At 49.5% G+C, this 13,536-nt stretch overlaps 1 pseudogene across 1 annotated transcript; it reads left to right on the top strand.

Annotated features, from left to right (window-relative positions):
• The first annotated feature begins 4,382 nt into the window (after positions 1 to 4,382).
• On the top strand, positions 4,383 to 5,324 carry LOC311216546 (olfactory receptor 14C36-like; annotated as a pseudogene). The gene has a single exon. The product of its transcript is annotated as an olfactory receptor 14C36-like (transcript).
• The last annotated feature ends 8,212 nt before the right edge of the window (positions 5,325 to 13,536 follow it).

Genomic DNA, 13,536 nt, shown 5'->3' with positions numbered 1-13,536 from the left:
ACTCATTAAAATGCAGAAATTCCTAACATCTCTTCCATAGTTTTCTTCAAGGTTTCACGCCTTGTGCAGCAAATTGCAGAGTTTGCATGACGTGGTTAAGGGAAAAGATTTTACAAAGCACAGAATAAAAATATTTTCTTGTTTCAAAGGCTGAATGTTGTTGCATTTCAGTTTGGAGCATCATTCTCCTATTGCTATTTATCCAGGGTGACTTCTTTGGAGAACTACATCAGGAAGAAAAGCAGAGTCTGGAGGTCTGACATCTCCACTGCCAGCAGTGGTCTTTGTCCCTGTAACTGCAGCCCAGCCCGCACATGAAACCCTTTCTAAGACAACTCGGGTTCCTTGAGAACAAATAAAAATAAAATAAAATAAAATAAAATAAAATAAAATAAAATAAAATAAAATAAAATAAAATAAAATAAAATAAAATAAAATAAAATAAAATAAAACCTAAAATAAAATAAAATATAATGAAACCTAAAATAAAATAAAATAAAATAAAATAAAATAAAATAAAATAAAATAAAATTGAAATGACTTTTTGAATCTGAGAAATTCTGCTTGAATCGCAGTAGACACCTAGATATCCATGGTATCTCTTGGATCTTCTGTGCAAAACTCAGGATGAAAACTAAAGAAAATGTATCTTCAAGTTTCTCTAGCTATACCCATGAGCTTGGCCTCTTTTGGGAAATTGCCTCTTCCAGCCACGGAAACCTAAATTGAGTAAAGTGAAAAGACCTGCCCAGTCAATGGAGTAGGGCAAAGTCCTACTTCCTGTGCTATAGATGCAGAAGGCAAAAAGAATTGCATTGTGCCTGACACTACTCTGGGATGTGTAACCCAGGTCAGGCAACTTTACCTTAGTGCTGACAAGTCCATCACTATACCACGCTCCTAAGCTCTACATTTACACCTTGGTTCTCCAGTCAATGAACCAGCTCATCAATTTCCTATGTGGGAGATCCTCTACCCATACACAAATCTCTTCTTCCTCTCTTACTTGACCAGCATTCAATTCTACCCTTTTTTAAAAATGGGAGTGATGTTTTCCTTTTTCAGGTCACCAGGGACTTCACCCGACTGCCAGGACTCTTCAAATATGATGGAGATATGCTTGGCAATTACATCAGCCAGTTCCCTCATGACCCTGGGTTGCATGTCATCAAGCCCCATAGACTTGTACTTGTTAGGTTTCTGCAGGTGGTCTCAAACATACTCTTCACTTACAGCAGGTGGGAATTTGCACCCCCAGCCACCAACTACGGGTTCAGGGAAACAAAAGACTTGTGAAGCCTGACTGGCAGGGAAGACTGAAGAAAAGAAGTTGTTGAGTCCCTCAGCCTTTTCCATGTCTGTCATTACCAGTTCACCCGTCTCATTCATCACAGGGGGTACAATATCCTTGGCCTTCCTTTTCTGAGCAAGGTACCTACAGAATCTCTTCCTGTTATTCTTTTCATCCCTTGCCAAGATCAGTTCCATCCATGCATTGCTTTCCTTTTCCCATCCCTCCACATCCGAAACTGAAACATGCTTGAGGGCTTGGGAAAAGTAACGCTGGATGCATAGAAGCCACTTGGGAAACAAAACTTGTAGGTAGGAAGCACAGTTTTGTGGAGGTGCAGAGCTGATGGGCACATTGTGCACGATGCTCCTGAAGACCTTTGTGCCCTTTTCCCTCCTGACTACGATGCCACTACCTTCTCAGGAATGGAGAAGCCAACAGAGGTGAAACAGATACACTGAGATGGTAAATGTCATCAGAAAGCTGATCCCAACAAGATATGGGGAGGTCAGGAGCAGCCTGGACAAGAGAGATGTGAGATTTTGGGGTGGGAAGAGGAGCATGGCCAGCAGAAATTAACGATTCTGTAGAGGTAAGAGGGGTCATTTAAAGTAGATGCTACAGTAACACTGACTTAAAACAGTCATGTATTGCCCTTTCCTCATTTGAACCGGTAATTTTAATCTTTAAACCTAGATGTTACTCCACCACTCTGAGAGGAATCCACTACTGTAATGCCTGAACTCAAAGTATCCATTGAAGCAAAACTCAGCCCCTTTCCCTTACCTTTACTCTCCTCCTTACCCTATTCCCTTCCCTCAACACTAGCATTAAAATGCACTCTTTAGCCCTAGAGAAGTTGTTGGCAGGCCTAAAAAAAGGCATATACCCTTATGACAGACCTGATAGCCACAGAAGAACACCAAAGATTCCCATTATACCTGTGTTTATCCTCTAACCTAGAATGGTGAGCTCTAGTCCCTAAAGGACTAGAGAGAGGTCAACCCTACCTCAGGATGTCCTGACCCAGCAGGAGGAATGTGACTGTGAGGAGACTTCTGCCTCTGCAGTTGATAGGGCAGCAGCAGGAACGTGTCACGGAAAGGGACTGGGAGGTCACTTGTGTCTGGAGGTGGCAGGTCACCCTTGACATACACCTGGGACTTTCTGACCCAGACAGAAAGAAGGCCCCCATATGGGTTGTCCAGTCCCTTCTGCTTGAGTCCATGACTGCACAGCAGCAGGCACAAGGCTTGGCTGTGTGTAGCCAAGAAGCTGCAAGGCCAGCAGCAGGCCCATGGCTTGGGAGATGCTGCTGAGGTGACTTGTGTCTGGTTTGCTGAGAGGCCGCAAGGAGCCTGCTGGGTTGGGATGCCTACTTCAGGAGTGGTTTCCATCCTGGTGGAGCTTTCTTTGGTAGTAGGTAAGAGCAGGAAAGAAAAGAAAGCTACAAAGTGCACCTTAGAAATATTGCACTGGCCATGTCATGGAAGAAATGTCCAGGGGAACAACTGGTCTTCCTGCTAGAGACTGAGGCAAAGAAGGCATTAAGGACCTCAGCCTTTACCTAATGTCTAGATCGTCACCAGATTTCCACCACATCTAATAAATGATGATGATTCTCCTTAATCCTCCTTTATTTAAAGTATTTATATAAGAAGTGTTTATTGTCTTTGACAGTCATAGCCGGATTGAGCTCCAGCTGGGTTTTGGCCCTTCTAACTTTGACCTGCACAGCCCCATAACATTCAGGACACAGGTCCAGAAAAACCGACAGCATGCATGGGAATGAAGAACAGAAAAAGTAGAATCTGGCAGCTTTCCACCCACTGTTTTTTCTGTGACTCTGTGTTGCAGTTCCATTCAAGTGATTACTCCTGTATTATCCAAACTTTCCTGAAGTCCTGATGCTACTATCCTGTCAGAGAGAGCACAATCACATGAAGGTTGAACCGTCTGCCTGCAGCCATGAATGGCTGACAGAATGGAGCATCAGTGTCGAGGAACCCTGAGAAAATGCAGGATTTTGCCTATAGAAATCTCTTGTCATTTACAAGGAGACGAGCCTCGTCCTTCACCATAAGAATAGAAACCCTACACATCAGGGCAGACTGGGATGCTGCTGAGTGAGCAGTGCCCAGGAGGAGGAGGGCCTGGACACCACGAGGGATGCCACACAAGCAGTGGTGCCTACTCAGCAGGAACCAGGCCAGCTTTCTACAGAGTTGCCTTACGAGGAGCATGGCCACCAAGAAAGCCTGAGTTATCCGAATCAACTCAGATCCAGTGTGGCACCACAGAGAAGAGTGTTTGCAGCCCTCAGGAAAAGAGGCACAGGTCTAGGAGACCCTAGGACAGCCTGGTGTGGAGAGGATAAAGGGCTATGGCAAGGCTCAAAGTCCCAGCAGGACCCAGGTCTTTGTGTCCATGGCTATGGCTGTTGTCTCTGTCACTGAGGCCTTTGAGGAGACAGCTGATCGTTAAAGCACCAAGACCTCATTGCCTCCTCGCCCCCATCAATGAACCAGGCAGGGGTTGTACCATTGTCCTGCACTTGGCCATGCACATCCCCATCTCCTACGGCCCCACCAAGAGCACTGAGCAAGGTGTCAAGGAAAGGATCTCCCTTCCTTGAGTAGGGAGTCAAGGCCTGGCCCTTGTGCTTGTTACACACATCCATTATTCCTACACATCAGTGTCACCTTCACATTGCCTTAGTCTCCTTGTCCTCACTGCCTCCAGGGTTCTGCTCTAATGAGTTCCAAGGGAGGCTGTGTCAGTGCTGGCCCTCAGGGGGACACTGAAGGAAACTTGACTCTTACTTGGACTTCTGGAGAGATGTCTTCAATTGTCTCTGTGTGCCTGAGGTTCGTGGGCTCATCAGCAAAGCCCCCGGAGGGGTGACTGCAGTGCCTTGGGCTGGTGCTGTGCTGCTGAGCTGGGCCGGGCTCGTGGGACGGAGAGAGCTCGTGGCAAGAGGGCCCTGGTGCAGAGAGACAGCTGTGCCCAGGAGCAGCTCCTCAGCACAGCACAGAGCAGCTCCTCGGCACAGCTTCCCTCCTTGGGAGAACCCTATGGCCAGAACCACCAAATGCCCAACATCAGCTCTGTGAGCGAGTTCCTCCTGCTGGCATTCGCAGACACGCGCCAGCTGCAGCTCCTGCACTTCGCGCTCTTCCTGGACATCTACCTGGCTGCCCTCCTGGGCAACGGCCTCATCCTCAGCGCCATAGCCTGCGACCACCGCCTCCACACCCCCATGTACTTCTTCCTCCTCAACCTTGCCCTCCTCGACCTGGGCTGCATCTCCACCACTCTGCCCAAAGCCATGGCCAATGCCCTCTGGGACACCAGGATCATCTCCTGTCAAGGATGTGCTGCACAGGTTTTTCTCTTTGTCTTGTTGATATCATCGGAGTATATCCTTCTCACTGCCATGGCCTACGACCGCTACGTTGCCATCTGCAAGCCCCTGCACTACGGGAGCCTCGTGGGCAGCAGAGCTTGTGCCCAGATGGCAGCAGCTGCCTGGGCCAGTGGCTTTCTCAATGCTGTCCTGCACACGGCCACTACATTTTCCCTGCCCCTCTGCCAAGACAATGCTGTGGACCAGTTCTTCTGTGAAATCCCCCACATCCTCAAGCTCTCCTGCTCAGATGCCCACCTCAGGGAAGTCGGGGCACTTGTGTTTACTGTTTCTTTAGTCTTTGGTTGTTTTGTTTTCATTGTAGTGTCCTATTTACAGATCTTCAGGGCAGTGCTGAGGATGTCCTCTGAGCAGAGCTAGCACAAAGCCTTTTCCACGTGCCTCCCTCACCTGGCAGTGGTTTCCCTGTTTGTCAGCACTGCCATATTTGCCTACCTGAAGCCCGCTTTCATCTCTTCCCCATCTCTGGACGTGGTGGTGTCACTTTTGTACTCAGTGGTACCTCCAGCAGTGAACCCACTCATCTACAGCATGAGGAACCAGGAGCTCAAAGTTGCAGTGAGGATAATGCTTCTATATGTGCTTCTTAAGCAGCAATGTTGTTAATAGTATTTTGATTTGTATCATATCATTTTTATCTTTAGTAGTATTATCATATTGTAATCATTAATAATAATCCTCTGAAGACTACCTTGTATTTAGAAACGGACATGACAGATTTTAATATTATTTTTCTTTTTTATTTTTTAAATAATTTTTTGTATTGATTTAATTTATTTAGTAATTTATTTACTTTGAATACATCTTCTAATCAACCAATTGAACTAAGCTTCCTCTGTAGGTATAGTCAATTAAGAAAAGAGCATAACTTCACTGAACTGAGCTGCCATTTCTTCCCATCTGCTCTGGAGATGGGGGAGCAGCCGCAGCATGCAGGAGGGGCTCAGGACCAAGAGTCCAGCTGCCACATCCAGGAGCAGCCCCGGTGGCCCTTGGGGCTGCCCCTCACTGCCCGCTGGGCTCTGCCTCTCTGCTGCCTTCGGGTCGGGGCTGCTGCTTCCCTGGAGCCATGAGCATGGCCAGCAGCAGGACGTGGCCTTTTCACTGCTGCTCTATTTTGGTCTCCACATTGTTCTCTTGTGCTCTTGTACGTGGGTTAGCCATCAGATCTCATGCACCTTGGTGATTTTCCTGATGTTCCTACAGTGGCATCTCTACTACATCTCTGTACACCTCTTCTAAAACTAGTGTCAGAAATACACTCAAGGAGATCCTTGGATGTCCAGGTGTTAGAACAGAGTTAATTTTCTTCCTAGTAACTGGAAGAATGCTATGTTTTGGCTTAGGATGAGAAGAGTGCTGATAACACCCCGATGTTTTAATTGCTGCAGAGCAGTGCTTATACAAAGCCAAGGACGCCTCAGCTTCTTGCTCTGTCCTGCCAACAGGCAGGCTGGGGGTGCAGTAAGAGCTGGGAGGGGACAGACCCAGGACAGGTGACCCAAACTAGCCAAAGGGGTATTCCATACCATCTGACGTCATGCTAAACAATATATAGGGGTGGCTAGCCGGGGGGAGGGGGCCGGACTGCTCGGGGTTAGGCTGGGTATCGGTCAGCGGGTGGTGAGCAATTGCATTGTGCATCACTTGTTTGTACACATTATTAGTAGTAGTACTATTATCATCATTGAATAATAATTATTATTATCATCATTGTGTTATTGTTATTGTTATTTTCCTGTCTTATTAAACTGTCTTTATCTCAACTCACAGGCTTCACTTTCCATTTCTCTCCCCCGTCCCAGAGAGGGAAGTTTTTTCTTCTGCTCTTTCCTACTGCCAAAGGAAGCTCCATCAGGGTGGAAACCACTCCTGAAGTAGGCATCCCAACCCAGCAGGCTCCTTGCGGCCTCTCAGCCAAGCAGACACAAGTCACCTCAGCAGCAGCTTCCAAGCCAGGGGCCTGCTGCTGGCCTTGCAGCTTCTTGGCTACACACAGCCAAGCCTTGTGCCTGCTGCTGTGCAGTCATGGACTCAAGCAGAAGGGACAGGACAACCCATCTTGGAGGTCTTCTTTCTGCCTGGGTCCTCCTGGGTCTGGAGGCAGAGGGGATCCCCCAGTCAGCATGCCAAGCAGGTGCTTTCTGCTGGCCTAGCAGGGCCACTGCCAGATGTCAGCCCAAAAGTGCAGATTCCAGGGAGAAGGCAAGGTGACCTGCCACCTCCAGACACAAGTGACCTCACAGTCTCTTTCTGTGACACGTTCCTGCTGCTGCCCTATCAAGTGCAGAGACAGAAGTGATCTCGCAGTCCCTGCCACAGTCACATTCCTCCTGCTGGGGCAGGAGATCCTGGGGCAGAGCTGAGATCCTTGGAGCATCCCCACCCGTCTCCTCCTTGTGGCCCACAAGCTGATCAGATCCAGAGCCCCTCATATTCATTTGGAGTTAGGGTTTTGTTTAGGTCTCTTAAGCAGTTTTCTAGTGTTAAATAGACCATTTTAATGCTAGTATTAAGGGCTGAGATCAGAGTGATTAAGAGAGTAAGAGCTAGGGGAAGCGGCTATGGGCTGAGTTTTGTCTTCTAGGGATACGTTGAGGTCAGTCATTAGAGTAGTGGATTCCTGTCAGGGTGCTGAGTAGCATTTAGGTTTAGGAAATAAGTTTACAGGTTGAAGCTGGGGAATAGCCTTGTATGACTATTTTAAGTCACAGTTACAACTGCATCAGCATAACCTGAACCCTCTTACCTCTACAAAATCCTTAATTATGGCTGGCCAAGCCCCTGTTCCCTCCTCTCAGTCTCACATTTCTCCTGGCCAGGTTTCTCCTGATTTCCCCATATCAGCTATCTTTTTAGGGGCATGCTTATGATGCCTTTCATGATCTTAGACTATCTGTCACTGCTCTGTTGGCTACTCTATTCCTGAGAAAAGCGTCACTTAAGACACAATGGAAAAGGACACAAAAGTCCATCAGAGCACTGTGCATAATGTGCCCAGCAGCTCTGCACTGCCACAAAAGTGTGGTTCCTGCCTACAAGTTTTGTTTCGAGAATGGCTTCTATGGCTCCAGGGTAACTTTTCCCAGGCACTCAGTTCCCCAGGCCACACTACTCTTGCCCGCAGGCCCCATGTGTCTCTCCAACCCTCCCTTCTTCTCTTGCAGTAGTGGCACCTCAGCGCAGCAAGTTGGTGCATCTCCAGGCTCAGGGGTGTTTCCTGAGGGCCTGCCCTGTGTGGGGGGTGGTGGGGAGGAAGAGAGCAAGGTCATCTCCTGGGGCATGGCTGAGCACAGCCCAGCCATCCCGCACCGCAGGCAGGCAGGCCCCTGCTCCCAGGCTGAGACACCATGCAAGGTGAACACTTCTCCATCAGACCAGATTCACACAGGGACCTTCAGTGCTGTCCTAGTCCCAGGAGTGACCTCATCCTCCTACTCCATCCATAGACAGCTGCTAAAGCCCTGAGTGTCTCTGTTTCTCACAGCCTTCACACAAGTCTTTCTCCTGGCCCTCCCCACTGCCCAGCACTGCCTCTCAGGTGGCACTCAGTGACCCTTCAGAAGGGCCTTTGGGCTTCCTCAGTTGCCCTGGTGCTCATAATCACTTTCCTGACTCCTTCCAGAGCTTCTTGTCCATTGTGGGGATACTGGCTCCTGGCTGGGACAGAGTTTCTCTCAGCAGATCAGCCCCCTGTGGTGCTGTGTTTCTGATATGCGACCAGAGCAATGTTGATCACCCATGGCTGTAGTCGCTGTTCCTGAGCAGTGCTGGCACAGCATCAAGGCCTTCTCTGCTTCTCACTATGCCCCAGGAGTCAGTTGGCTGCAGGTGGGCAAGAGGCTGGGAGGAGAACCTGCAGTGACAGCTGACCCAGCCTGACCAGTCTGAGCAGCCCAAGCACTCCTCAGATTCACCTTGTTTGTTACCTGAAATGGCCTTGCACAGTCATTTTATGAGGTTCTAATCACTACCCACTGAGCACCCTGTTCCTGGAGATCCCCTGACATCTCCTGGAAGCTCCAGATTCCTCTCAAAGGTTGGCATTGGCTATCAACCCCACTGCAGGTTGCAGTCCCATGCAGATGAGTCCAAGACCAGTTCTCATCTCCTTAGGCAAGTGCTGCCCCAAAGGGAGTACTTAGTCCTGCGCTTGGTCGCTCACAGACCACCCTGGGACTTTCATCCTGTGTCCTTCACTCTCTGAAGAGCCCCAGAAATCAGAAGAGCAGAGAGCAACCCCTTGGCTCCATTCCTGATAGCGCATTTGGCAGAGGCGTTCAGGCTTCTGGGTTTGCCCTGAGCAAGACCCTCCTGTTACTGTGGTGCTAGCAGGGAGGCAGATGTGACCCAGGGCTGCACAGTGCCTACTGCTGCCTGCAGACACAGGGATATCACTGCAGAGACAACAGGACTGTCACCAACATACACAAGATATCAGGGCTTACACAGATAGAAAAACCACAATGCAGAAGCCAAAAGAGAGCAGCAGTGACAAGGCCACGTCCTGCTGCTGGCCATGGCCATGGCTCCAGGGAAGCAGCAGCCCCGACCTGAAGGCAGCAGAGAGGCAGAGCCCAGTGGGCAGTGAGGGGCAGCCCTGAAGGCCACCCAAGGGCTACCGGGGCTGTTTCTCCATGTGGCAGCTGGGCTCTTGGCCCTGAGCCCCTCCTGCGTGCTGGGGCTGCTCCCCCAGCTCCAGAGGAGATGGGAAGAGATGGCAGCTGACACCAATGAATTTCTGATGGCTTTCTTTTTGGGTTTATCTACACAGGAAGCCATCTTCTACAGAAAAATAATTGACTTGTAGGGGGCTAGGAATAATATTTAATCAAATGTGAAATAATGAGAGAAAATAATAATACAGACATTTACTAATAGAAGACATCATATTATTTTCTTTCTGAGAATAGCTGGGATTTCTAATATTAGGCATAGTATGATAGGTGAATTTGCTGAAGATGTTTTTATTCTAGTAGAGTCCTGATGGAATCCCTTAGTTCCAGGTTCCTCAAGCTGTAGATGAGGGGGTTCAGTGCTGGAGGCACCACTAAGTACAGAACTGTGAGCACCAGGTCCAGGGATGGGGAGGAAATGGAGGGGGACTTTAGGTAGGCAACTGTGGCAGTGCTGACAAACAGGGAGACCACAGCCAGGTGAGGGAGGCACGTGGAAAAAGCTTTGTGCCGGCCCTGCTCAGAGGGCATCCGCAGCACTGCCCTGAAGATCTCCACATAGGACAACACAATGAAAACAAACAAACAAAGCTGAAAGAAAAACTAAACAGAAGTGCCCCAACTTCCCTGAGGTAGGCATCTGAGCAGGAGAGCTTGAGGATCTGGGGGATTTCACAGAAGAACTGGTCCACAGCATTGTCTTGGCAGAGGGGCAGGGAAAATGTAGTGGCCGTGTGCAGGACAGCATTGAGAAAGCCACTGGCCCAGGCAGCTGCTGCCATCTGGGCACAAGCTCTGCTGCCCACGAGGCTCCCGTAGTGCAGGGGCTTGCAGATGGCAACGTAGCGGTCGTAGGCCATGGCAGTGAGAAGGATATACTCCGATGACATCAACAAGACAAAGAGAAAAACCTGTGCAGCACATCCTTGACAGGAGATGATCCTGGTGTCCCAGAGGGCATTGGCCATGGCTTTGGGCAGAGTGGTGGAGATGCAGCCCAGGTCGAGGAGGGCAAGGTTGAGGAGGAAGAAGTACATGGGGGTGTGGAGGCGGTGGTCGCAGGCTATGGCGCTGAGGATGAGGCCGTTGCCCAGGAGGGCAGCCAGGTAGATGTCCAGGAAGAGTGCGAAGTGCAGGAGCTGCAGCTGGCGCGTGTCTGCGAATGCCAGCAGGAGGAACTCGCTCACAGAGCTGATGTTGGGCATTTGGTGGTTCTGGCCATAGGGTTCTCCCAAGGAGGGAAGCTGTGCCGAGGAGCTGCTCTGTGCTGTGCTGAGGAGCTGCTCCTGGGCACAGCTGTCTCTCTGCACCAGGGCCCTCTTGCCACGAGCTCTCTCCGTCCCACGAGCCTGGCCCAGCTCAGCAGCACAGCACCAGCCCAAGGCACTGCAGTCACCCCTCCGGGGGCTTTGCTGATGAGCCCACGAACCTCAGGCACACAGAGACAATTGAAGACATCTCTCCAGAAGTCCAAGTAAGAGTCAAGTTTCCTTCAGTGTCCCCCTGAGGGCCAGCACTGACACAGCCTCCCTTGGAACTCATTAGAGCAGAACCCTGGAGGCAGTGAGGACAAGGAGACTAAGGCAATGTGAAGGTGACACTGATGTGTAGGAATAATGGATGTGTGTAACAAGCACAAGGGCCAGGCCTTGACTCCCTACTCAAGGAAGGGAGATCCTTTCCTTGACACCTTGCTCAGTGCTCTTGGTGGGGCCGTAGGAGATGGGGATGTGCATGGCCAAGTGCAGGACAATGGTACAACCCCTGCCTGGTTCATTGATGGGGGCGAGGAGGCAATGAGGTCTTGGTGCTTTAACGATCAGCTGTCTCCTCAAAGGCCTCAGTGACAGAGACAACAGCCATAGCCATGGACACAAAGACCTGGGTCCTGCTGGGACTTTGAGCCTTGCCATAGCCCTTTATCCTCTCCACACCAGGCTGTCCTAGGGTCTCCTAGACCTGTGCCTCTTTTCCTGAAGGCTGCAAACACTCTTCTCTGTGGTGCCACACTGGATCTGAGTTGATTCGGATAACTCAGGCTTTCTTGGTGGCCATGCTCCTCGTAAGGCAACTCTGTAGAAAGCTGGCCTGGTTCCTGCTGAGTAGGCACCACTGCTTGTGTGGCATCCCTCGTGGTGTCCAGGCCCTCCTCCTCCTGGGCACTGCTCACTCAGCAGCATCCCAGTCTGCCCTGATGTGTAGGGTTTCTATTCTTATGGTGAAGGACGAGGCTCGTCTCCTTGTAAATGACAAGAGATTTCTATAGGCAAAATCCTGCATTTTCTCAGGGTTCCTCGACACTGATGCTCCATTCTGTCAGCCATTCATGGCTGCAGGCAGACGGTTCAACCTTCATGTGATTGTGCTCTCTCTGACAGGATAGTAGCATCAGGACTTCAGGAAAGTTTGGATAATACAGGAGTAATCACTTGAATGGAACTGCAACACAGAGTCACAGAAAAAACAGTGGGTGGAAAGCTGCCAGATTCTACTTTTTCTGTTCTTCATTCCCATGCATGCTGTCGGTTTTTCTGGACCTGTGTCCTGAATGTTATGGGGCTGTGCAGGTCAAAGTTAGAAGGGCCAAAACCCAGCTGGAGCTCAATCCGGCTATGACTGTCAAAGACAATAAACACTTCTTATATAAATACTTTAAATAAAGGAGGATTAAGGAGAATCATCATCATTTATTAGATGTGGTGGAAATCTGGTGACGATCTAGACATTAGGTAAAGGCTGAGGTCCTTAATGCCTTCTTTGCCTCAGTCTCTAGCAGGAAGACCAGTTGTTCCCCTGGACATTTCTTCCATGACATGGCCAGTGCAATATTTCTAAGGTGCACTTTGTAGCTTTCTTTTCTTTCCTGCTCTTACCTACTACCAAAGAAAGCTCCACCAGGATGGAAACCACTCCTGAAGTAGGCATCCCAACCCAGCAGGCTCCTTGCGGCCTCTCAGCAAACCAGACACAAGTCACCTCAGCAGCATCTCCCAAGCCATGGGCCTGCTGCTGGCCTTGCAGCTTCTTGGCTACACACAGCCAAGCCTTGTGCCTGCTGCTGTGCAGTCATGGACTCAAGCAGAAGGGACTGGACAACCCATATGGGGGCCTTCTTTCTGTCTGGGTCAGAAAGTCCCAGGTGTATGTCAAGGGTGACCTGCCACCTCCAGACACAAGTGACCTCCCAGTCCCTTTCCGTGACACGTTCCTGCTGCTGCCCTATCAACTGCAGAGGCAGAAGTCGCCTCACAGTCACATTCCTCCTGCTGGGTCAGGACATCCTGAGGTAGGGTTGACCTCTCTCTAGTCCTTTAGGGACTAGAGCTCACCATTCTAGGTTAGAGGATAAACACAGGTATAATGGGAATCTTTGGTGTTCTTCTGTGGCTATCAGGTCTGTCATAAGGGTATATGCCTTTTTTTAGGCCTGCCAACAACTTCTCTAGGGCTAAAGAGTGCATTTTAATGCTAGTGTTGAGGGAAGGGAATAGGGTAAGGAGGAGAGTAAAGGTAAGGGAAAGGGGCTGAGTTTTGCTTCAATGGATACTTTGAGTTCAGGCATTACAGTAGTGGATTCCTCTCAGAGTGGTGGAGTAACATCTAGGTTTAAAGATTAAAATTACCGGTTCAAATGAGGAAAGGGCAATACATGACTGTTTTAAGTCAGTGTTACTGTAGCATCTACTTTAAATGACCCCTCTTACCTTACAGAATCGTTAATTTCTGCTGGCCATGCTCCTCTTCCCACCCCAAAATCTCACATCTCTCTTGTCCAGGCTGCTCCTGACCTCCCCATATCTTGTTGGGATCAGCTTTCTGATGACATTTACCATCTCAGTGTATCTGTTTCACCTCTGTTGGCTTCTCCATTCCTGAGAAGGTAGTGGCATCATAGTCAGGAGGGAAAAGGGCACAAAGGTCTTTAGGAGCATCGTGCACAATGTGCCCATCAGCTCTGCACCTCCACAAAACTGTGCTTCCTACCTACAAGTTTTGTTTCCCAAGTGGCTTCTATGCATCCAGCGTTACTTTTCCCAAGCCCTCAAGCATGTTTCAGTTTCGGATGTGGAGGGATGGGAAAAGGAAAGCAATGCATGGATGGAACTGATCTTGGCAAGGGATGAAAAGAATAACAGGAAGAG

The sequence above is a fragment of the Netta rufina genome, assembly GCF_964035555.1.
Source record: "Netta rufina genome assembly, chromosome: 18".
Classification (NCBI taxonomy): domain Eukaryota; kingdom Metazoa; phylum Chordata; class Aves; order Anseriformes; family Anatidae; genus Netta; species Netta rufina.
The sequence above is the reverse complement of the archived record's forward strand: the minus strand, read 5'-3'. Positions and strand labels throughout refer to the sequence as shown.